Below are 26,783 nucleotides of genomic sequence, written 5' to 3'. Positions count from 1 at the left end.
TGTCATCTATAGGTAAAGAACTATTTTGTGTATTCAGACGGACATACATACAGACGCACGAGTGATCCTATAAGGGTTCCGTTTTTTCCTTTTGAGGTACGGAACCCTAAAAAGATTTATTTTTATTTTGTGGAATGGTGTCAATGTGATATCTTAAATGGATTCAGCACCCCAGATTTATACGAAAACGATACCAAACACGGCCTAGCACCTTCACTGATATAGATATATCAAGATAAAATTGAGAGCCCTAAATAAACTTTCAAGAGCGGATATCTCAAAAACTATTCAACATATCGAAAAAATTGACTGAATAAACTTGTAACAAATTAAATTAACTTTCATTTTGTATAAGTGGCCATGTCGCTGAGATGCATAGTTTCCGAGATATAATCGAAAAACGGGAAAATGGGACCTTCAAAGCCCCCTCTCTCCCCCCCGCTCAAGGGCTACGGCCGGGGACTTTTGATATGTTCACCTCCTAACTTGTCAAACCGAGTTACGGAGTCAAAAATTGTGTTCCGAGCATTTCCCTCTACAACTTTTGGAGCATTCGTTGCCTGACCTAAGTAGCTTATTGAATTTCTTTAAAAACTTTTCTGTAAAAGGTTGACGGGTGTTGGGTGTTTATATGGTTTCGGTCGATTATTATCATTTGCATTGCCCATGATGACTTACTAGAATTACGAGCACACGAGACACTAATAGTAGTTTGACAAACCTTGGTTTTCAAGAGGTATTTTATATTGACATTTGCTGTCACAAATTTGCTGTCAGATTTAGTCGCAAACCGCACGCAAAGTGCACACAAATGTGTCGACACCTTGTTACGGAAAAGTGTAGACACGGCGACGACACTTTGTTTCGAAACAATTCTAGACACATTGTGTGGACTCTGTTACGACACATCTGACATTTAGTTACCACTTTGTGATTCTGCGACTGGAATGGTTATATGGGTACCTTTAGACAAAGCAGAGAAATTTAACAACAACAACAAAATATAATATAATAGCATACCATACATACATACAAATATAATACAATTATATAAATAAAAACAAAACATATAGAGCTTATAATGCCAGAGTTCATTATTTACTACCACGATAAGCGGTTAATGGTTATTAAAATATGTCGCTGTTTATAGACATTTATGTTAAGACCCGTTTTTTATTAAACTGGAAACGTGGAAGTCCTAATGTCCATGGAAGCATCTTGGCGAGCTAACCAACCAGACAACTTGTATCTTGATAGTTCCACTACGGTTCAAACGCAGACCTCTTACAATAGACAGATCACGGAAAACCACTGATGTATCCAAAATTATCAGCATGCATGAACGCTCCCACGCTAACTTATTAGCATTGCGTCCATGACCAAGAGGCTTTTAGTGTTCTGTTTTGAAATTTAACTTTGTTCACGGAGCATTTATGAAATCCCTTCGGTCTTACATATCGGTTAAATGCGTTTTTTCTCGGAGAGCGTTTGACGCTGATACCTACCTAAAATTTGGAACAGTTATAGTAGTAAGTTAAGTACCACCACTAACACTATAAAGTATTCAAACCAGCTTATTTCTTATTTAAATATTATACGAACGATATCAATTTTTAGAGAAACGATATCAACGTTTCTCTAAAAATTGATATCGTTTATCGTAAGGGCCTTAGACACACGCATAAGTGTATGTACATGTTTTGTATATACCCATATAAATCTTGGTTTTAATCTACACACTTGTCTTTTTAGTACAAAATGTGTACAAGTTTTGAATTTTGCGATGTAACATGGAATAAGACTAAGACTGGGGCAAGACTAACACTTGTAGGGAATCCTCATACTGTTACTCTTGGCCCGGGTAAAATAAACTTATGTTTTTCTTACCCCATCTGACCTTATAATCGTAATACGGAGTCTCCGCGACGTAGTCTGTAGGGTCAAGTAACCATGCGCTCACGGCGCGGCCTATCTCGCGGGTCGTGAGTTCAGACCCTGCGGTCAGTTTATATAATTCATCAAGTTGCTACTTTCTCTCTGGTACAAGAGACCCCCGGGCTGAGGAGCTTAATGAATGACTCACTAGTGGCTCTGTGAGCTGTATACCTCGCGTTAAGATATGAATCTTAAAAAATGTAAAAACAAAAAATACTTATTTCTTTGAGTCATCACAGCGTACTCGCAATGCTCTTAAGTGCCATAGATGCTAATGGCACTTAAGTCCTTTATGCGAATTTCACCATCTACAATATTTTCCAAAAAAACGAAACGAAAAACATTATTTAACTACTGAACTAGCTCACAAAATTTCAAGAGAATTGGTTGAGAATTGCGACCTGTAGAGGAGAACATACGAAAGCAGTTTGCCCGAGTCAAAACGGAGACCTTCGCTAACGCTTCGGTCAATTAATAGTAACTTAGACACATAAGTAGGTATTTACCTAAATGTAACTAGTTGTTTAAGCCTTGTTTATATTTTATACGTCAATATCATTGATAGGAACTCGTAAATATTTAAATTGATACAGTCAGCAGCAGAATTTAAGTTGCTAAGCGGGCGAGATGTTCAAAATTACCTTGACACGCTCTGACTGTACCAGCGTTAAGTTAGTTACTTATCTATGAAGAAACGAGCCTCTGTAACTTGACTTGATTATAAATAGGTGTAATTATTTAAATAACTTCTGACTCTGAATAAATAGCTCCATATACGATAAACGACCGTTTCCCATCAAGTGGCTCATTTGCTATGTATTCAAATAAAGCAATTTATAATAAGAAAAGTAGTCTTATTAACAATTTTAAATAGATATACTTAGTTTCCTAGTTACTCTAATTCCAGCAAGTACAACTTGCTAGTTGCTCCTTACTTAAAACAAATTAAAAAAAACCGTATTTCTCTGCTTCCTTCCGCTAGGTATTAATTAATTAAAATTGTAGTTTTATTGGTATTTGATGTAAATGAAAGAGCATAATATTACCTATTTGTATTACGACTTTCCCCGCTTGTATGTTTTGTGTACCTATTAAGGTTGTAATTGCTTAGAAAACGATATACTTTCATTTCACCGTAATAAACCACGGGCGAGCAGCTCTTACCAGATTTCATGAGCATGCATGAAAATTACTTGCATTTTATAACCTGTTTGACTACAATAGGAGTAAACACAGAAGAGAAATGAAAATTGTTCACTTGTTATAGTCTTCCTCGCGTTATCCCGGCATATTGCCACGGCTAATGGGAGCCTGGGGTCCGCTTTGACATATAGGATGGGGTTGTTATATAGTAATTTATGTGGTAATTTTTCTTTCTTGTCTCTTGTTGTTGTTGTCATGGTTACGTTCTTAAATTTAAAATAAAAGTTACAAAACCAAAACAGTATGATGCATTTTTATAGCAAACTCTGGACTGCGACTCTGATTTAACAAGTTTATGTGGTTTGAACGTTTGATCTTGTTATACCTATATGAACTTGGCTATCGAAATGCACTGCGAGTCGTTTGTTCGTATCATAACGAATTTTAAAATGTGAATACCGTTCTGGCTAATAGACAGGCCGGACCGGACGGGATATCAACAAGGAATAGTTACAGATGTAGTGCATTAATTGTTTTTCATCGTATTCTGTCGGAAACGGTCGTATTTGTCAGCATGACAACTTCAGTCAAACTCAGTACTTTTTGTACTTAGACTATTTCGCGCTTAAAAGGCTATTTCCTTTTGAGACACGTTCGTACGTTTCCGTGAAAACACGAAGGAAAACATGCACTAAGGTCAATGTGGCTAATTCCGTCATAGTGGCTATTCCGTCCACGAGCGTATATTTCTTCGATTTTCAATCGTAGGAAAATAAAGCATTTGCTTTTGATTGCTGAAACTAAAAGCAAATGCTGTTTTGTCGACGAAATTATCAATGTTGTTCGTTGTTCGAGAAAAATGCTAGTGGACGGAATAGCTCCTATGACGGAATTAGCCACATTGACCTTACATCTGGATGCCATTCAACCCTACGTTATCATTATTTTATTTTCTTTATTTTATATAAAACTTACAGCTACGGTAACAAGAAAGAAAGTGACATAAAAACAGTTAGTCAATTAAAAGCCTGTGGAAGAAACTGCGTAAAATATATGCGTGCGTACGAAACCTAGTAAGTACTAAATCTATTAATAGGTACCTAATTGTAATTTGCTTATAATTATGTTGCTTAACAGCGGGAATGAAATTAAACATGTGACGTTAGGTAGATAATAGTGATCTCGTCATTCTCGTCTCCATGATCACTGATTGGCGATAAAACATTTAAATGAGCGCGAAAGCGCGTGCGCATCGCGTGTCGTTTGTTTAATTATAATTAACTACCGTTATTTTATTTAGATCACGCTACGATTTGATTGATATCATTTGGAAAGGAAGGTTGATTAAGACTCTTTTACTTTTTATTTTATCATTAAATTGCAGTTGGTATATTATTATATTATTATTAATTTCTTTGCTACTTTTTTCAACTTAAAGTTATTTTATTTTTCAATACTTTGGATATTTAACCTACTCCCCACCTAAACCTACCTAATTATAAATGTTTCAATAAAAGAGTAAGTACCTACTGGTTCTCTGTGCGCGCCTCGGAGTCATGCCGCGCCGATGCTATGCTATTATCATTAAAGCGTATCGTATCATTTATCTGACTGGGGCCAAGGGCTTTATCTTTTTAAATCTAATTTAAACGTAATTCCATTCCTATTGTGGTAATTACAATTATAGTTGGGATTCGAGTCCGTAGGAGCAGCTACCTACTGAATATTTCTATAGATATTTAGGTAAAAGAGACTTATTATTTGCATAGCATTTTAGGGCTTAGTGTCTTCAGAATCCTGGGGGCCTTGCCAAGATGACAATCGTTTACAGAAAAGGAAATGAAACTCTATCATTTATTATTTATTCGTCTTCTCACTGGATTGGCACTGGCAGTAACTAGATATCATTGTAGATCGGAGTTGGCGAAGCGAGAAATTAATCGCCGCTGATAAGATGGCTCATAAGCCGTAAATATCGGCCGACTGGCCTCTTGCAGGTGAGATTTGCATAAATATAGCTCTCGATTGCATATGCCTTTTGTTTAAATTTTATTTAGCATTTGTGAGAATTGTGAGTCTTGCAAGTTGTATTAATTTAAGTAGGTTCATATATTATACTTTTTTCTAGCGAAGTAAAGGTTTCGAAGTAGCGCTTGTAATTCTTATAACTCTTATAAGTAATAGTATTTTTTTTTAAGATGGTACTGTAAAAGCTCCACAAATTTCTATCTATATTCAATATTTTGGTAGACAATCATTTATTGTTACCAATATTATTTTTTTCTGTAAGATTATCCTGTAAAATTGTATATATGTATGTAGCTTATTACCAATTCAATCCAGTTCCACACCACAGTATACTTAAATTAAATACTTAGAAAGCATCCATAACTGATTTAAGAACTATCCGCTCTTATCACATAAATAAATTACCTTAACGGGAATTGGACCCTACTTTGTCGGCGGGGTCTAATAACGTAGGCAGTTTAAAAATAACGTAACGTACTTATATGTAACGGATAACTGTTATTAATCACACCTTGCACTAATCTAAGAACAACTTTAGAGCGATCACACGGTGTCAGTCAAAAAAGTCTTGCGTACACGGAATACGTAGTGCCTTATATTACGCAGCGTAGAGGAAAAGGGGCATATGTAACTGTCAGAATAATATGACGATGTGACGTTTAAGACTTGCGTGATGGAGGGACTTATGTCGCGCGGCAAAAAGCTCGACGCAAGCGCATAGCGCGTGCGAGCGCACGATGTGAAGCGCAGTAGGTATGTACTTACCTACTTAGGGCCCGATTCGGATTTTGAAATAGACATCTATTAGACATCTTTTAGACATCACCAAGATACGATAACGATATGTTCAAGATCTAACCTGTCAAATTTGACATTTGCGCGATTCTGGAGATACTGTTGAACGATTTCCACAGGTCCTAGAGGACTCACTCAGGACGAGGAGTCAGGACTCAGAGATCCAATTCACATCTAATAGATATCTTACTCTACCTAACGTAAAAGTGACATTGGTTGCCCGAATTGCGCTGCAAAAGAGAACTAGTTGATATCTAAACTATAACGTATCTAGAATGGATCTAGTACATACGTGTCGTCTCTTGTGAATATCTTGAAGTTCGAATACGGCAGTTAGACAGTTACGCAATAGTCCAAATAATGCTTCTAAATGTGCAAGTTGCAGCATATTTCTAAAAAGTGAGAATAGTACCTATTCAGCAGATATTAAAAGTTTTACAGCAGTTCAAGGAAGTTTTTATTTTAGAAAATTCCCTACAGTTTTTTTATCTCATAGACTTTTGTATGTAAATTTTCACAACTTAGATATTTTTGTTGGCACATGTATCAGGATAAATCTAAAAATGAAAATCATTGATATGGTACTTTACTTGTAAAATGCTTGTGGCAGACATTCAGCTTCATGCTTGTAGCTTCAGTTATTAGATATGGTCTTCTCTGTTATGGGGAAACGCAAAAGATATTAAGAGAGTCTGTATTAATTTACATTCATGCACACTATCCTGACAATTCCATGCTATTGTTAGATATTGTCGCCCTAACTGTATCTTCAGCAAAACAATATGCATTTCTCAAGTATCGTTTCTTGTAAACCACCTCTATTATTATCAAATATGTAACAAGTACCTTACATGTATGTACATGTCATTTCAAGTCAGCTTTCTTGGTTATGACAGACGGTAAAAAGCTAACAAGCGAGTCTAATGGTTTGGAAACAAAGAGTATATATTTCCTGAAACTTGTCGGGCGTCATAATGGATCGCGTGCAGCGCTCGTTATACTCGGGCTGGGTTTGTTATATTTTAAACTAAATAGAGACTATCTGTGCTTCGCAGATCTCACAAATTATGATGGCATGCATGCATTAGAGATCCAATCAACCACAATTTGACGGACTGAGCAACGTCACTCCGCAGTATAGTTGTGCCGTTCTCGAGAACATTCTCCGGTTTGTATAGGTAAGGAACATTCTCGTGCGAGAACATTCTCCATATTAAACGGAGAACGTTCTCTAGAACGGCACAACTATACTCTGCAGTGAAGAAATTGCCATGCAATAACATTTTGCGAATGCAAATTGCCAGTTTGATGAATTGCCAGTTTGATGTAGTGCAAACCTAATAGCTTAAATAACACAATTATTGTATACCTAACCTACAACATTATTTTAGGAATGCTCTAAATTAAGATACAAATGTTCATTGTTCATTTATAAATATTTATCTTTACTCCAATGGTTTTTCTGGCGTTATAAAAATGCCACATTGCTATAATTATGCCACAGCATTACACCATCCAACTTAGTCTCATTCACTTAGATATTCCGTTTTTATCCCAAATTAGTTCCATTGTGTACACAATAATGATTTAATGGCGTGTATCATTGACACGAAGTATTGTGGTTGCGATTGGAAATATTTCACAGATAAGTGGTCTTATGACGGCCATTGTTCGACGGTTGAACGACCACTTTCATCGAGTGATTGTTTGTAATGTAAACAATACGTTTCCGAATTAAAACCAAAATATTATTTTGCTAATCCGCGAAAAGATAACGTGCTAGTCAATCAGTGCTAACCCGTTATACTTACTTGCGTATTTTTACGTGCAATTAATATTCCCACCCTCCCACCGCAAAAATAAATACGCAAATAAATATAACAAACCACCACCAAAAAAATAAACCTCGACACGTGTTTCGCCTCTCTACGAGGCATCCTCAGGAGTTGTTGACGGTCTGACGCCCGGCAACGGAATGACCTGTCTAGAATGGTCGGCCATATTTATACCTTGACCACTCCCCCTACCGTGCAAGTGTGAGTGAGATGGAAAAATTCGTAATAACGGCGATGACGCAACATTCAATTGTTCGTTAAGAATCATGCCCCTATTGTTGTACCTAATTATTTCCAGTTGTTCCAGAACACCCAAACGCAATCCCTTTTCGCAAACATGTAAAATATCAAAAGAATGATTCTCAGATAAAGTGTGACCTGTATCTAATAAGTGCTTTGCAAAATTGGACTTCTCATGATGGTTATGTCTATATGACGCAACATGCTCTTTATACCTAGTAGTGAAACTACGGCCCGTTTCCCCACATACACTTTATTGCAATCGTCACAGGTAAGCTTATAAACTCCAGACTTTTTCCCATTCTCGATCTTATCTTTGCCATTGCAAAGCTTTGAGTGCAAAGTATTATTTGTCTTAAAGGCCACAGGAATGTCGTTAGACTTCAAAATTTTGTAAATTGCATCAGACAACTTGCCAACATAAGTTATGCTCGCTTTATATTTTTTAATCGGTTCAGAGGATCGTGCCGCATACAACATAGTGTTGACCATAGTATTCCGCTTTTTCCTGATGATACCATCCACAACAGACTTATCGTAACCATTCGAAACTGCTAAGTGATAAATATTATTTAATTCAATCTGATAGTGTTCATCAGAAAGAGGCACAGTCAACATTCTATGCACATAACAATGAAAAGCAGCCAACTTATGCTGCCACGGATGCGTGGAAGAAGCCGGGATAACTGTATCGGTATGTGTAGGCTTACGGTAAATTTTGAACTGATGCCTGTTGTTTACTTTAGTGATTGTTAAATCTAGAAAACAACAGGCATCAGTTCAAAATTTACCGTAAGCCTACACATACCGATACAGTTATCCCGGCTTCTTCCACGCATCCGTGGCAGCATAAGTTGGCTGCTTTTCATTGTTATGTGCATAGAATGTTGACTGTGCCTCTTTCTGATGAACACTATCAGATTGAATTAAATAATATTTATCACTTAGCAGTTTCGAATGGTTACGATAAGTCTGTTGTGGATGGTATCATCAGGAAAAAGCGGAATACTATGGTCAACACTATGTTGTATGCGGCACGATCCTCTGAACCGATTAAAAAATATAAAGCGAGCATAACTTATGTTGGCAAGTTGTCTGATGCAATTTACAAAATTTTGAAGTCTAACGACATTCCTGTGGCCTTTAAGACAAATAATACTTTGCACTCAAAGCTTTGCAATGGCAAAGATAAGATCGAGAATGGGAAAAAGTCTGGAGTTTATAAGCTTACCTGTGACGATTGCAATAAAGTGTATGTGGGGCAAACGGGCCGTAGTTTCACTACTAGGTATAAAGAGCATGTTGCGTCATATAGACATAACCATCATGAGAAGTCCAATTTTGCAAAGCACTTATTAGATACAGGTCACACTTTATCTGAGAATCATTCTTTTGATATTTTACATGTTTGCGAAAAGGGATTGCGTTTGGGTGTTCTGGAACAACTGGAAATAATTAGGTACAACAATAGGGGCATGATTCTTAACGAACAATTGAATGTTGCGTCATCGCCGTTATTACGAATTTTTCCATCTCACTCACACTTGCACGGTAGGGGGAGTGGTCAAGGTATAAATATGGCCGACCATTCTAGACAGGTCATTCCGTTGCCGGGCGTCAGACCGTCAACAACTCCTGAGGATGCCTCGTAGAGAGGCGAAACACGTGTCGAGGTTTATTTTTTTGGTGGTGGTTTGTTATATTTATTTGCGTATTTATTTTTGTGGTGGGAGGGTGGGAATATTAATTGCACGTAAAAATACGCAAGTAAGTATAACGGGTTAGCACTGATTGACTAGCACGTTATCTTTTCGCGGATTAGCAAAATAATATTTTGGTTTTAATTAGTATGGATTTCCGCAAAGTAACGCCTGATTCTATTCACTAATACGTTTCCGCATTTGGTTCGTTTGGTTTTTGTCCGTGAAAAACTGTAGAACTCATTTGTTTCGTAAACTTTATAGGATATGGACTCAACATGCCCAAACCTAACTTAAATAAATATGTAAGTAGTCATCATCATCTTCTTCCTCGCTGTGTCCCGGCATTTTGCCACGGCTCTCGTGTCCGCTTGGAAACTAATCCCGAGAAGGCGTAGGCATCATTAGGGTATTATAATTGAGCTGGGTTAAATAAATATATAGTGTTAAATGAAAATTACTAAATTGAAAGTGTAAAGTTTATTGTTATCTATATTTTGTACAAAAGTTACTACTTAAGTTCTATTAAGAATTATTTGCGTAGGTGATCGTGGTTCGGTTCGGTGAATAATGTTAGATATTATTGATTCAAGTGCACGCGTTTAAGTCTTTTGTTCGTAGTCTATTAGCGTAAGCGGAGCTTGAATATAAACGTAGGTATTTCGTGTTTTAGGTGAAACAAATAATAAAAGTACAATAATTATAATTGCGATACAGCGAGGAAATGCAGCCAGCATCCTTGGTACAATGCCTCAAGGGCCTATTTTAGATTTAAGCTAGTTATTAATTTCGTTTAGTAGTACCACTGTATATATATTGTATGAAAACACTTTGAAAAAAAATAAAAAAAAATATAATATATGTACAAAACATTGTAGGTATGTATGAGTAATGCTAATGACTACCTAATTAAACTGTATTTGTGTTTTATTTATTTATTAAGGTAATCGAATGTATGTGTTAATAATGTTAATACTTAAATTGCTTAATATCAGCCCACTATATAAAATAACACTGTAATATAACGTGTATGTGCATAATTAGATATAAAAATTACTCGTCCTAACACTAACCCATAAATCTCAAGACAAGAACCCCATGATTATCATTACACCATTAAAAGCGCCTAATCCCAAATAAAAACCCTTCTGCTACCGAACACTTCACAAAAGAATATTTCACTAACAAACACCATCACCTTACGCCCTTTCACGAAAAGGGTCGAAACAGCCGTTAGACACCAAGGGTCCTAATTACTTCAAAAAAACTTGATTATATCGAGTCAGACAACCGGTATAATTATATTACGTATTTTGTTCCAAACTAGACTTAATGACTTAGTCAAGAGGGTATAGATTGGCTTGGATATTAAGTTGCATTCCAAATCCTTTGTATTATAAGGAAGGGAGAAATGCCGCGAGTTTCGGCGCTAGGCGGACGTTCCATTGATGGTGATGGTATGCCAGGGGCAAGTAAGGGTTTAGATAAAAGTAAAGATTCTGTCACTAAAGTTCTTTGAACTTAATAATACCACCGTGTATTGAAAAAATAGCGTCACGTAATCGACACTGGAATGCCCCAAAAGTGATCCTAAATATGAAGATTTCTTTTCTCCTTCTGACTGACGGAACCCTAAACATCACCGCAAACCTACCTACTCACTTTTTACGAAATTAGTTTATTATTTGCACAATGGTCACCCGATACTCTTAGTTAGTACCCTGTTAGAAAAACGCCATATCTTCGTAAAGATTCCTCTTGACATGTGACCATTCGTTTTGAGGGCCTCTCACAATAGTCCGGATCCGATTACTGGGTATTTGTTTGAGACCGCTTCGTCAAAACAAAATGCAGGCTATTCACAGTTAAGAACAATAAGTCCATAAACGTGCGGTGTTTTTTTCTATTCCTCTAAACATTATTAATTAATCAAAATTGGTCTCTACAACGTTCATTAAAGCTTCGATAATTATCCAAAGACGTTTTATGTATCGTCACTGTTCTGTCATATTAATTAATTTCTGTTTTTTTTGTTCAGACACTGTAAAATAACAGTTCGACTGTCTAATTTACAACCCAAACATTCTGCTCTTTTACCAATTTTGTAACTCAAAAGTAATTTTTGTCTTTTGATCTGTAATACAGTAACTAGACTGTTAAAAGATGAGCATGATGATGTGTTGATGAATATCAAAAATATGAAAAATGTAAAAACAAAAAACATATTTTATTTTTAAATGTAATTAAATGAGCGCATTCGTGAAAGTCAAATGTGGCGTTATCTATGAAAAGGGACCTTATTGTCGATGGCGCTTACGCCATTATTAGAAATAATAGAAAATAATATATAGAAATACAATGCCGCGCGACGTAAGCGCCATCGACAATAAGGTCCCTTTTCATAGATAATGCCCCATATACCTAAAACATAATCCAACTTTGCAAGCACGTTTAACATTTATTTCCAGGCTAAGATTTTTAAATAAGTTACATAACAACATTTGCGATATCGCAAAAACCGTGTCGACAACAAGGTCTCCCGTTACACCAAATAGATAAATAACAACGATTCATAACAACACTGTCCTCATGCGCCCATCCTTATTCCACCAAGCAAAAAACGTTTTGAAATTTAATACATACACAAAACCGTATTTGAAATTAGAATGATAAGTGTTCAAAATATGTATTTGTGACCCCTTTCCAAGTTCAGTCCCCTTTAGACAAAGCTCCTTTCATTGTGGGAACTAAACTGGTTTTGAATAGAAAGTAACTATCTTGATACGTCACTGTTTTGGACGAATTTGCATTCAAGATGAGCAGTTGTAGTAATTTAGTTTAAAAACAGGCAGTTTTTGAGATAAGCGCGTGAATAATGGGCTTCTGAAATGTGTTGTTGGAATAAGTTACTGAATTGTGTTTGTTTAAATTCCGCATAAAAACAGCCGTAATCTGACGAGATGGATAAATATTTGGAGTTAATCCCACGGTGTTTTGTCTACTAATGTGAGGAAAATACCGAGTTTTTAAGTAAATCTAAACAAAACATACTTACAGGAATTTGTTTTTATTTTGTCTTGTAAATGATTAGTGCCAGTGGGATAGCACAGGGGAACGAGTTTCAAGTTTTCTCTTGGTCATTTTTCATGAATTTATTTTGTATCTTAATTTTACTTTACATGTGGGTGGTTTAAGTAGTTTTAGCTTGTTGGGTGTGTTAAGATTATGATCGCAAGTTAATAAGATATTCAAGTGCGTGTTTTTAGTAGAAGGTCATAATAAAATAGTAATAACTGCAACGCAATACATACCTACTTATGTACATTTTTTTAGTAATCAATGCCACTTCTTTCAGAGTCCAATTAAGGTCTATTTGGAGTCCAATCTGTTCTGCGTGCAACTAAATCCTTAAATCCAATTAAAATTACAGTTCCACATAGGTGCCTACCCTATCTAACACCAATACCGCCATGTTTATTTTCATAAACTCATCACACCATTGAAATCCACTGCACATTCGCATTGAAAACATCCCCTAATCTTTTGTTAGCCGGTATTACATCATATTTTCACAGAACCTAAAGGTCTTAAATCACTATAAACCCCCTTTAAGTTTGCCCTTTTGTTAAAGAATACCTCTGGAACCGGTAGTTCTATCCATTGTTCTGTTGCGCTCATTTTCCGCTACAGTAGAAAAGGTCTAACATAATTGGCGCTTACGTCTCAAGTGTTTGCTTTTATACGGTGTTTGTATGTGGTAGTGTCAGTAAGGGCGTAAGTGCCGGTCGTGTTGGGGTGGCAATGGCGTGGGTCAGCTATGAGTGCTCTAGATGACTCTGCTATTGATCGAACAACGGAATCGGCTCGGTATCCCACTGTGCGCGCACAAGCGACGAGAATCGATCGGCGGGAAACCTGTAATTGAAATTTAATTTAATTAAACGTCGCTGTTTATTGTTATTTTATATAGTTTTAATAAAATGGCAGTGTAATAAACGAACAAATAACTTATTATAAACTAAATATACCTATGTATAAAACTAAATTAAATCTCTTAGAGGCCTACAAAAATCTAAAATTAAATTGTACTTAGGTACTGTACTATTTAAATTAAATGCTACCTGTTATGATTTAAACTGGTGATAAAATCTTACGCTCTCAATGATAAAACTTTTTAGATATTTTTTATAGGGAATTTGACAATGTCATGGACAGTAAAATTGTCAGCTTTCGTCCCTGTATCCTCTGGTTTGTTTTGTTCTCGCTTCCTCTTTTCCCCTACGCCAGCACACACACTCGACTGCCACTGCTTTATTTATATGAAGCTGTAAACGTCAATTTGATGTCATTGTCACACGGGGGCGCACCGGTGCTTTGTCAGTTGACTTTTGTCTGACAAACTAAACTCGAATACGGCGTATCTCCATTAAACATGCAGGTAACAAACGTCGTTTTTAAGCGAATGTAACGTGACACGGATATGTTTATTACGACGAGCGAATCAAAATGACATAAAACGTTTGGTGGAGGGTAGATTGACAGTTACACACACAATGCAGATAATAATAAAAAAAAAATACTTATAATACGAGTACTTACTTGAATTTATTATTGGCCCAAAAATTGTGTGTTCTAATGATGTTCCCTCGCGTGCTGATGCTGACCAATTTACTGAATACCTACGGCTAACATATTGAAATCATTTTAAACTGGTTAAAGTGCATTGGGATAACTTGGAAAATAGGGGTAATTTTGAAAATCACGAATATCTATTAAACAAGTAGCACTTCATACTTTATTACTTTGACAACACTTACGCTAATGCAACGATTAGGTACAGTCACCTGCAATAATATGTAACACAACGAAGGCAGCAAAAATATCTGTCACGATCTTATTTGTAGAGCGACGAGCGTGTCACATATTTTTGCGGCCTTCGAAGAGTAACTTATTATTGTAGGTGAGTGTACTAGTTAAGGCATCTTGCTTACAGAGCTGCAGCAGAAAATGCTTCTATTATTCTAATAACAAAATTAACAAAGAAAGACAAATAGAGCATGGTCAATTAATTTAATAATTATGTCACATAGGGAAGAGCGGTGTTACCCAACACGGGCATATTTTTGCTTACAGGGTAGTGAGGGTAGCTCCATCCCTTGCATCGTATTTTATGTGTATTTTATGAAATAAAGTATTTTGTATTTTGTATTGTATTTGTACAATCTTGATGAATCAAGATCATATTATTGTTGACGAGAACGTCTCAGCGGCTGGGATTCAATTTGTATGGAAATGTTTAACCAGGTGCAAGAGCTAATTTAAATTCGGCTCCTTCATGCATACTAAATATATATTTTTTGCCTTACTACATTAGCATAATGTTCAAAATTGTTTAACGCCGACAGTATAAACAAGTAAAATTGAATAATATTAATAAAGAGTTAGTAAATAAAGTTATTAATGATTATTATTCATATTCAATGATGCAGCTAATCCGAAGGGCTTGTAATAGTTATACAAATTATTTGTGTTCTGAATCTGTTGCATAAATTAAAAATCCGCTTTTATGGGAACTTAAAACATTTGAAGCGATTTTATTTAGTGACGTTACTATTTTCAATTTTTCATATATCTTAATTTAATAGTCAAAGGGTCTCCAAACTACGGCCGGCCCAAAATCCGGCCCAAGAGCACTTAGGTACTTTTGGCACAGACTACCCAGACAACATTTAACTGAGATTTATTGAATTTTATTTATTTATTTTAAAATGTTTGACTCAGGCAGCAAGGCCCATATTACGAATAGACTAAATGTACTATACATTTTGTAGTAAATTTAGAACTAAACACTATTTAAAGGCGATGAATAGAGGTAGGTATGTGTGTACCTACTTAGTTGGCTAGGCTCCTGTTACTGTTTTTCAAAAACTGTGTGTATTACTGCTGATGGAAACAACCATGCTATTCTTAACTATGTAAATACTTAGCTAAGCTGTTATTATATAATCTAGTAATTTACTACCACTAACTCCACAAAGTATGTATGCAAATACAGTTATTTAGAAGTAAATGCAAATCTGTAGTCCATCAGGAATACGTATATAGAAGTCCATGTTTTCATTAGACATGTGCCTTACTGTAAAAACTGGATTCAATTTGTACCAGTTACACGTTAACACTTTCCTGTATCGCTAATTAATTTAAAATGTAATTTATGTAAAGCGTGAATTGCTTACTTAGAACTTCTGGTTTAGAACTGCTACCATTTAGGGATAGTCTATACTAGAATGTATTATGTATTTGGGATTTCTCAGGCTGTTAGGACCTTTTTGAGTTGAGCGGTGATGAAATGTCACTTGACGGAAGTGTCCTTTCTTAAGCGCACGCGCCGCGAGGCGAGACTTAAATGGGGTTTATCTAATTATTGTCAGATATATAGACGCAGTCCAGATTATATAGCAGTACTTCAACAACATCAACGTTAATACCCTGTTCCTTAAAAACAGGAGACTTATGTATTCATTTAACCGTCCAATAAAGTGTAGGTACAATACATTTATATTTTCAATACTTAATAGGTATTTTTCTGAGATTTTACACAAGGTTGACTCTAATAAGAGAGCTTAGGTAACGAGTAGGAAACAGTCATCATCAAATAGATAGATTAGATAGCTACGGCCAAATTGTTCAAATATATCGGAACACATCCTTATTTATATGATGTCAAAGGGGCGTTACGATATATTTGGCCACTCTGGCCGTCACCATTAAATACGCGCATAATTATATTGCCGTCCTGCTCACACTTGCATTGACCGCCGGCATCATGGGCGGGACACCAATATAATATAATTAACCGCGTGCGATAGAGATAGGACATGGCGGGTCAATGTACGAAATTTTTAATGCTAACAGTATTTGCAGTTAAGTAACTGCTTGAATGTTTGTACTGTGACGGAAATGTCTTTTCCGTCAGCCGCACGCGTCGAGATCGACTCAGGAATTTATCTAATTATTGGCAGTTCAGTTCTAGAGACAAGCGCCCACATCCACAAATGCGGAAAGAGAACGCGTCGGTATGTTCTACTCGTTACTTAGCGTTACTTGAAGTTCTGAGAAAGGACAGTGTATTATGGTATGGAATATGGTGGACGTTTAATGGTCTTACGTAAATAATCATCAATTTCCCTCATTATCATTGTGTTAGTAGAATAGTAAGTAAATATTATTGAATGCATCAATAAGTAAAACCTAAATAGTGTAGAAATTACACAAAATTTAGGTAATGACAGGCTGCCTCATCGCTAAAAAGCTGTTTCAGGAAACCTTTGGGTACAGGCACTATATAAATAGTATGACCATTTTATGACCAAAGTGGGTAATTTCAGTAATATGTAGTATAATTTTCTAATTAGGATTTACAAGACAAGTTCCAATTATAAAGTGTCCGTTTGAAAATAGTTTGGAATTGCCACTGAATTTCGTAACCAAAGTCCAGAGTACTTGGGCACAGTGTAATAAAGAGTACTCTTGGGTATATTCGGTCATAGTTATATTGCCTTCCTTCTATTTAACTATTTCTTGAAAAATATGTCCTACTCGTCAAACCATTTACTTTTCATGTCATTTTAAATTTTGACCTGAATATCGACATTCTTTTTTACCATATCTCGCTTACACTAATAACGGGTAAACGGATACGGCTCACTCTCGAGCGAAATGTGGTGCGTAGGTAAGTATCTATGTCAGAAATGGCACAAGTAGAGTGATATGATGGCAAAATGAAATAAGATATTCGTACTTACAAATGCCGTCCATTTTTAAAACTTCATAGGTAGGTACTATCGAAATGACTTTAATATATGAACTAACTAGTTACACTCGTACAAGTTCCATTGCGCGAGCGCAGCGCGTGGGAGCGCGGCAGGCAGTGCGTCACGCGCCGCCGCGCATGCGCCCTGCGCCCTACGACACCGGCAGACGGGCACTTCCTCTTGGGACCGAACAATAGCTTGTAGTAAATCAAATCCAATCAAAATCAAAGCATTTATTTTCAGGCAACTAAGCCCTAAGGCCCATAGATAAATACCTTTAATAATACTTACAAACTAACATATACTTATATACAATAATAAAAATCTTAAATAGGTACTAAAAAATCATTTTCGTGACGCAGTTTTCTGTTGCGGCGTCACTTGCTCTGGTGTAGGATTCGGCAGATTCCCGCGGAACCTCACACCCTTCGGCGAGGTGTAAAGCTACCGTGCTACTTTTATGTTGTTTCTACTTGTTTATTTATTATATTTTATTTTAATTATTTTATTTATTTTTTTCTTCTCATTTGTTTCTACTAAGATCAACACTCACTCTTTTAATAAAAAAACTTCGCGAGACACAGTCAGACATATCACATATATTCAAACGGGTAACTCATGTAGTTTATGTCTAAATGCTCCATAATGAGGACCTTCATCGGGAGTACGCGTTTTTGATAACCAGAGCTACCATATATTGTACGAGGCCGCACATTCGTATACATACACACACACACAATACTCTTTATTGCACACCTCAAAAATTTTACAATACCTACCTCAAAAAGTTTACAGTAAGACAATTGGATAGAAGTAACAACAAGCGGTCTTATCGCTTAAGAGCGATCTCTTCCTGACAACCTTTGGGCATTGGAGACAATAGAATTGGAATATACTTACATATACTTTTTCACCGCAGCATGCGATTTTGCTCACTGAGTTAGACAAAATGACATTCAAGTGACCTTTATAGTCAAATGTCATTTCAACATGCGGGGTCTAATACAAGTTCGAAATACTTGGGTTCTATTATCTCTGTCCCTTTCACACTGTTAGCAAAAAGAAACAGACAAAAAAAAGTTAAAACGACATTCAACGGTATATTGAGGGTTTATAATAGACCCCCGAAAACTTCAGACCGCATCTTTCCAAACCACGTACGAGTATGAATTCTTAATAATTAATTAATAAAAATAAAGTTTAAGATTTGATAAAAACTGATAAAATACTATATTTTAGGTATTTTATTGTACAATTAAAATAATGAACTCAAAAAATACACAGATTATCACGCAAAATATATTATTTTAAGAATTGTTGACAAATAGTACGTATCCGCAATTCGGACCGTATCTTACAAAGATTTTTTTTTACAAAAAAAAAGTTGTCGTTTGAAGTGTTAGTTGATATGTTCGTTATTTCCATATTATTTTACTGAAATTTTTAATTACGTTTTGTTTTTGTGTTCGATTGCGGTAATTAAACTTAATTGTTTGTATATCTTAAGAAAACATGAGTGCAGGTATTAAGTGATGAAGAAAGATTACATTTTTCAAGTTGTCTAATAGGTATTATGTTCTCACTGCTCAGGTGAAAAATTGTGTGTACTACACGAGATCAAAATTATTTACATCTCGTGCGCTTTTGAGTCCCTTACTACGCTCAAGATTCTAAATTAGATTCACGAGCGTAGCGAGTGAATCTATTATATATAGAAATTTTCGCTTGCACGGGACTCAAAATAAGCACTCGAAGAAATATCAAACTTTGATCTCTTGTTGTACATAAATAACTATAGCTATTGAATTTTTCTTAGACAACACTTCTTCTACTCTACTAGAAAGAACGTTTAGTATGGTAGCAAGCGGAGCATCCCGTGCCCGCACCTGTCGCCACGCTTGGCCGCTCGCACTTGACCGATAACGACCGGAAACCTGAGCATTGTAGAAACGTCTTCAGATGCTGTTATATATTTTGTTTCGTAATAATCATATTACACAAAGAAAATAGAGAAGTTTTGGATCAGAAACTTCTACTCGCTCTAATGTCATCGTTTTTAATGAGAGCGTAACTTCGTTTGCATGGCGGTGGCGAGATCGTATGACCCTTAAGAGTCTTAAGGCTGATTTAGACGGAGACGAACTCGCATGCGATTTTAATTACATTGCGGACTGTTGGTTACGTCCAATTCAACCGACCGATCAAAAACCGCAATGTAATGAAACTCGCATGCGAGTTCTCGCATCGTCTAAATGAGCCCTTGGCTTACATGTGCAGTTCATTTTGAGCTTGTTGTTTAGTTTAGCATTGCAATGGTTTTGCCGCTGACGGTACAGTAAATGCGTTAATATAGTTAGTGTGGGAGCGCGGCGTCTTTAATCTTCGACTAAGTCTAATAATTTGTGCAAATTGTAGAACTTATATCTGGCGATTAAAGCTCATAATTGTTCATAAATTCTAGCTGCATGCTGCCTTAGATCCCGCCGCTCTGAATCAATAAAAAATACGCTTTGCATATTATTATTGATGTCCATATTTATGCCGATATAGGATATAGGGCGCAGGCGCAATCGCAAGTGGTCTATTTATCTGTATCTCAGCTTGATATTGTAATAAAAATAGTATTTATATTTGTTGTGTGATACTCGGAGGCAATTCATTAGAACAATCTCATATCTAAATATGATGTCATTTTGTTATCATTTGGCCGTGCGTATCGACTACCCGTGCGTCTAAGAATCCGTTTGATTAACTGTTTGATAAGGGCCCATAACACGGTAAATTAACCTTATATACAAGTACTTAACTTACTTACTTACTACTCACTTGGTTAGCGCGGTGACCCAAAATGAGTCTTGGCCTCCAACACAAGAGCACGCCACTTTGATCGGTCCAGAGCGGTATCCCGCCAGCTTTCGCCGACGCCGAGCTCACGGAGATCTGCCTCCACCACTCTATCTGCCCAGCGGTATTTAGGACGACCAACAGGACGGCGCCCAGTTGGTCAACCCAAGTAGGCCCTATTGGCTGCCCAATCTTCACCCATCCATTCAAGACACTAACACTCAAGGAGGAGAACAGCCTTTTAGTCACAGAACGTAAGATGTCAAGGAAGATCCTGGGACCCGTCAAAAGAGACGACGGCAGTTGGAGGATCCGAAAGAATGCCGAAATAGAACATCTGATAGCCGAGCCGAATATAATAAGTGAGACCAAAGCGCATCGTCTCCGCTGGCTTGGCCATATACAAGTAAATTTAGAATTTTCTGGATCGTGTGATTCTTATTAAACAAGTAACTCTCTTTTGACCATCGATAGACCGTATGCAATAAGGTTTAAAAGTTGTCAGTGAACAATTTGGAACATGGCACCTAACGGCAGCGAGCAGATCGACTTCGCAGCGGGGCTTAAGGTGAAGGGGTGGGCAAAACCGTAAAAAAGAGGTGTCTTTGTCGAAATAGTTTGGTCATATTATGGCATATGGAGGCCTGGAAAGTGATTATTCCTGTCGAAAATACACTCAAGTATTGGATATTGTAATCGTTATGTGTCTGTCTGTTATAATGAAGTCTAGAAAGTACATTTCATAACTAGTTTTAATAAATACTTATATGCATTTTATTCCATCCGGACAGAATTTTACGACAGCATTTTTTTTTAACTTACTTGTAAGACCTTTGTCTATTTTCTAGTATAACAGTTTTCTTCCAAATAGTTGTAATAGGGGTTGTAGACCCAAAACCACCTAGTGCCTACGATTATTCGTCGGACTACGATTGCTCTGTCATATTGCGCAGGCGCTTTTGTAGCGTAAGGATAAAATTATTACACGAATCTATACCATGACATAGAATAGAGTGTACTCTTTTAAAGAAAAATCTAATATAATGCTTAAATTATTCAAAAATAAAATAAAAAATGATCTAAATTAATTTAGTAAATTACTTGGATTTGAACATACTTTGATTTTAAAAAGTTTTAGATTCTAGATAAAGCATTTTGTAGCAAAGAAAGCGACGTTGCAAGTTCGTGCATTGTTCGAAATCGCCACGAGCGCTTTGCACTGTTGCCAGACTGGTTCGTTGTTTGTTGTTTGGATATTGAGAAAACTTGTCAATCTTGCTTGACATTGTGTTGTCTATCGTTCCACGATTCCGTATGAGTTAGCGTGTATTCCTTATTGTTTTATTCCTGTTACTTGTTGTTATTTGTTATTGAACTTAGTGTTTTGTGTGATGCAAGTCGTTTCGTACTAACGCACGTGTGCGTACGTACTTTATGTTTGAAAATCCCTTAGAATGGGGAACAAGAAGGGACGAAAATCTAGTGCATCAGTGAGATTGAAGCGAAAACGAAAGCAAACATGCTCCGGAATGTCGTTACAAAGCTGCTGCACAGTAAGTACCTACCTACAATAACATACTTTTACCTCTCGTGACATGGATCCGTGCGTGAGAGTATTGTTTTGATTATCAATGTTACTTTCAATGATCAGTTTTAACAGGCCGCATACTAGGGGTTTAGTCTAGCAGGCCACGTTTCATAGAATTAGACCAAAAAAAGTCTGCAGCGATTTTCATAGCCAACGCAGTGCAACTAGTGCAAGTGCTATTTATAATTACGTCATATTTTCATAGAAGTTTGACGTTTACTGATCAATAACAAGGTACAAAAGAAGAATTTCCTTGTCATCCTTATGTCTTGCCTAACGAAATAAGAATCTAATGATCTCGTTAATTGCATGGAATCTTTATAGTATAGCTCAACTACACTTTATTCTTCTTCCAGGCCACCTGATCCACATGACCAAATTGACAGTGAAGTGTGTCAATCTGCTAAAGAAACCACAAATCAACCTGAACCGTAAGTTTTATTTGGATGAGTAATAATATTAAGTAGGTACTTATGTTTAATTTTACCTCACAGCCAGCTTAGCCTGCTTTTATGCTGGCTTGCTAGCTAGAACCAAACTGGTGGTACCCGCAGATCATCATACCTTACCCACATGTCAATATTTAACAAATTCCTTACAGCATGGATACAATTGGAACCATACTAGTAAGCCTCCGCTGTCTATTTTGTCTGTCCATCTGTCCATGTGAATGAAAGCAGTATGTCATGAACCGTAATATGTTCATATTTGAAGTTTTCAGTGCGTTTCTTCTGTTGTTACTTACAAATGATAATAAATTGCATTAGGTACCATAGTGTCTGTAGTCAATAAGTCGGTCAGCAGTTAAAAATTTCTGTAAGGCAGATACAGATGGACTGCAACCTAACTGCAATTTGTGTATGAACTGCACGCCAAATGCAATGTCAGCATGCAGTTTCCATACAAGTTGCAGTTGTGTTGCAGTCAGTCTGTACCGGCCCTAAGCAGTTTGTTTTAAGTAATACAAGTAAATGATTTTGTGAAATAGGTCCGTGTCTGGTGGCTATGTAAATACCTTCAGTCCCAATATCTATCTGTAATTTAATTGAGTTGACTTGTTTTAAGCAGGAAATTGTAAATAAGTCAAATTACAAACATGTTTTGGTTTGTCATACATGGAGTCGGACACATAATGGAGCATGATGGTTACTTGTTTGATTACGGCTTGTTTATATTTTTCATTGTTACAGATCTTTTTCTGCTTATGTAGACTATTTGAGTGAAGACACTGAAGGAAATGATTTTAATATAACACATGAAAATATACCTACTGGCCCTGAACAGTAAGTAAAGATTTTATTTTATATTTATTACATGGGTTCAAAACATTGACATATATCTAAAGACTGGCCTTACACGGGCGATAATTTGTGAGTGACACCGCTGAACAGCACCATTCTTAGTGTAATGCCCGTATGGGTCTTTAGATATATTTAAATGGTTCAAAATAAGTGAATAATTGTATCCCAACAATAACATAAGTGTGAAATGAGAGCCAAGTCCAATATTAAAAATATGACTGTCGTTTTTAACTCGCCGACAAAATAATTGAGATCTATATGGGTGCCAAGTTCTGTGCTGTGTAGAAAATCCTGAAATTATAAAGGATTTGACTTGGCTTTGATTTTGTAACCTTCTCTGAAAAAAGGGAACCTATTACTTACAAACTACTTAGTACATTTTTCTTCCTCACTCTGTATAGAATATGGCCGGTGAGAACCTTTAAGTTTTTGTGATCTCTAAAGCCTCCTCTCCATATCACGATATGGAGACGGGGCTTAAGATGTGCCTTGACTCCCTTCTCCCAGTGAAGCGATATACATGTGAAACTGTATTTGTATGAAATATTTCTATAAGTTTATTTCTAAAAGGTAGGTTTAATTAATGTGTTGCTTTTTTATTAATAATTTTCTATAATTTCAGTGGCCATGAAACAAAATATGGCAGGAGGATTGCAAATGTGGACCAGTTCTTTGACAAGTTGCAAGAAATATCATCTCATGGCCCTCTCAATTGCGGATTAAAATCAGTTCAGATCATATCATATTAGAGACCCAGCCTACATAAAAGAAGCCATTCATGAGAAAGAGAGGAAGAAAACATCTGCGCCACCAAGAAAAAGAAAACTAGCCGCTGAAAACAGTGAAAACATACGCCCCCCCGCCGTCGTCGTCGAAATAAATAAACGATGAAAACTGGTTTATTTGTATTATTCCAAATATAACATTATAGTGTTCAAAATTCAAAATTACACAAAGAAAACCGAGATGTTGGTTTTTATTTTAATGGTTCTGCTAGGTAATGCAAAAATGACATTATTAAATATTTTTTCAAACTGCTTTTATTATGTGTAATTCTGAACACTAGGAACTTTTTAGGGTTCCGTACCCAAAGGGTAAAACGGGACCCTATCTATTACTAAGACTTCGCTGTCCGTCCGTCCGTCCGTCCTTCCGTCCGTCCGTCCGTCCGTCCGTCTGTCCGTCCGTCTGTCTGTCACCAGGCTGTATCTCACGAACCGTGATAGCTAGACAGTTGAAATTTTCACAGATGATGTATTTCTGTTGCCGCTATAACAACAAATACTAAAAACAGAATAAAATAAAGATTTAAATGGGGCTTCCATACAACAAACGTGATTTTTGACCAAAGTTAAGCAACGTCGGGAGTGGTCAGTACTTGGATGGGTGACCGTTTTTTTTGCTTTTTTTTTCGTTTTTTTTTTGCATTATGGTACGGAACCCTTCGTGCGCGAGTCCGACTCGCACTTGCCCGGTTTTTTATTTTATTAATTGCCTTTCCATGCCCAGTGGCGAATTTGCAGTCTTGATCGCCCTAGGCCCCAGGCCCTGAAGTAAGTACAGTCACGCTTTGTGATTGTTGAGCCATTTAGGCTCCTAATGGTCTAAGATCCCACATATATGGTCGACCTTCACTAATCTGTCTGGCGGATGAAACTATGAAAATATGAAAGAAAATATGTTCCAGAACATAAATAAATAGGGTTGCCTAAAGAAATATGGTCAAGGCTATTTTTAATAAATTTTTGAAAGAAAATTTTTTAGGCAAATTTCAGCGATTTGTCTGACGAACGAAATAAGTTTCAATGGAAAGTATACAACTTGTACAACATAAATCATCTACGTTGCCTATCTTTTTCCGGTCACTATTATGTGGTTGCCGTGTTTAAAGAGGTGATTTTATATCTATAATTGCACTCATCTGTCTGACGCTTGAATTATACATCAAAATGATGGTAATTTTATTGCAAATACAATGGTATAGGGTTGCCAGGCTTTTAATTAAAATAAGAAGGGAAGACTTTTAGCGATAACTCATAAACGGCTTAACTGATCAAGTTTGTTTTAATTTTATTTGATTGAGTTTTTTAAGCACTATTTTCAAGATTTTTTTCATATTTTTTGGACAGGTGGTTCAAAAGCTAGAAGGAAAAACCTTTTTTTTTCTTTCTAAACTATTATTTCCGAAATGATTCACTTTATCAAGAAATGTTGTTTAAAGACCCCTATTTATTTTGAAAGGCCTATCCAACGACATCCCACACTGTGAGGTTGAATCAATAAAAAAATTGTCACACACATTTTGTTTCTTTCAAAGCGATTATATCCGAAAATATTCACTTTATCAAAAAATGATCTTTTGAGACCCGTATTAATTTTGAAATACCTTTCCAACAACATCCCACACCATAGGGTTGATACGAAAAAAAAAATCCTAACATTATTTTGTTTCTTTCGAGGCGATTATTTCCTAAAATATTCACTTTATCAAAAAATGTCTATTTATTTTAAAATTCATATCAAATGACATCTTACAACGTAGGTATCAATCGAAAAAAAAGAAAAAAATGTATGTGACCATTTTTTTCGCTTCAACCCTGTAATGTGACATGTCGTTGGATAGTTCTTTTGAAATAAATACGGTTTTTTAGGAAACATTTTTTGATAAAGTGAATATTTTAGGAAATAATCGCCTCGAAAGAAATAAAATGTACGTGAGGATTTTTTTTTCGTGGTAACCCTATAGTGTGGGATATTCTTAGAAAGGTCTTTCAAAATGAATACGGGTTTTAGTAGAACATTTTTTGATAAAGTGAATATTTTCGGAAATAATCGCTTTGAAAGAAACAAAATGTGTGTGACAAATTTTTTACCGTTTCAACCTCATAGTGTGGGGTGTCGTTGGATAGGCCTTTCAAAATAAATAGGGGTCTTTAAACAACGTTTCTTGATAAAGTGAATCATTTCGAAAATAATCGTTTAGAAAGAAAAAAAAAGGTTTTTTGTTCTAACTTTTGAACCATCTGTCCAAAAAATATGGAAAAAATCATGAAAATAGTGCTTAAAACTCAATCAAATAAAATTAAAACAAACTTGGTCAGCTAAGCCGTTTATGAGTTATCGCTAAAAGTCTTCCCTTCTTATTTTAATTAAAAGCCTGGCAACCCTTATTTATTTGTGACCGGATTTTCGCAAGCAACCCTATATAGTAGTATACCCTATAATGGACACGGAACCAGTAATGGGACAAAAAAACACAATTCCTCTAAAATAAGTATATAAAAGTAGTTTATAAACACTGGATATATTTTTATCATAAATAAGAGTCCTAGAGCTGATTATATTTGAATTCGGTTATTTTTTAAGAAATGTGCGTCAACCCAAAAGTTGTCGTGCCACTGAAAAAAAATATCACTAAAAATTCTTAACAACTTCGCTAAGAGAGGTGAGTTAATTTATTAAATTTTAATTAATGAATACTTGATGAAAACTAGAATGTGTTTTGTTAATTGCATTTACCATGAGATAAGGTATACAACACACTATGTTGTGACTCCACA

The 26,783-nt window shown here is 36.1% G+C and overlaps 1 protein-coding gene and 1 long non-coding RNA gene across 2 annotated transcripts in view; both read left to right on the top strand.

The window, feature by feature from the left end:
- Nucleotides 1–26,783, top strand: part of LOC134792626 (RNA-binding protein 25-like) — a 66,497-nt gene that overhangs the window by 20,843 nt on the left and 18,871 nt on the right. The gene's annotated exons all lie outside the window — the stretch shown is intronic.
- On the top strand, nt 21,553–24,087 carry LOC134793187 (uncharacterized). Its single transcript, XR_010144501.1, has 4 exons — nt 21,553–21,887; nt 22,279–22,353; nt 23,113–23,205; nt 23,846–24,087. It is a non-coding gene; the product is annotated as an uncharacterized LOC134793187 (long non-coding RNA).

Source organism: Cydia splendana, chromosome 8 (assembly GCF_910591565.1).
Source record: "Cydia splendana chromosome 8, ilCydSple1.2, whole genome shotgun sequence".
Taxonomy (NCBI): Eukaryota; Metazoa; Arthropoda; class Insecta; order Lepidoptera; family Tortricidae; genus Cydia; species Cydia splendana.
This window is presented reverse-complemented; position numbering and strand designations above follow the sequence as displayed.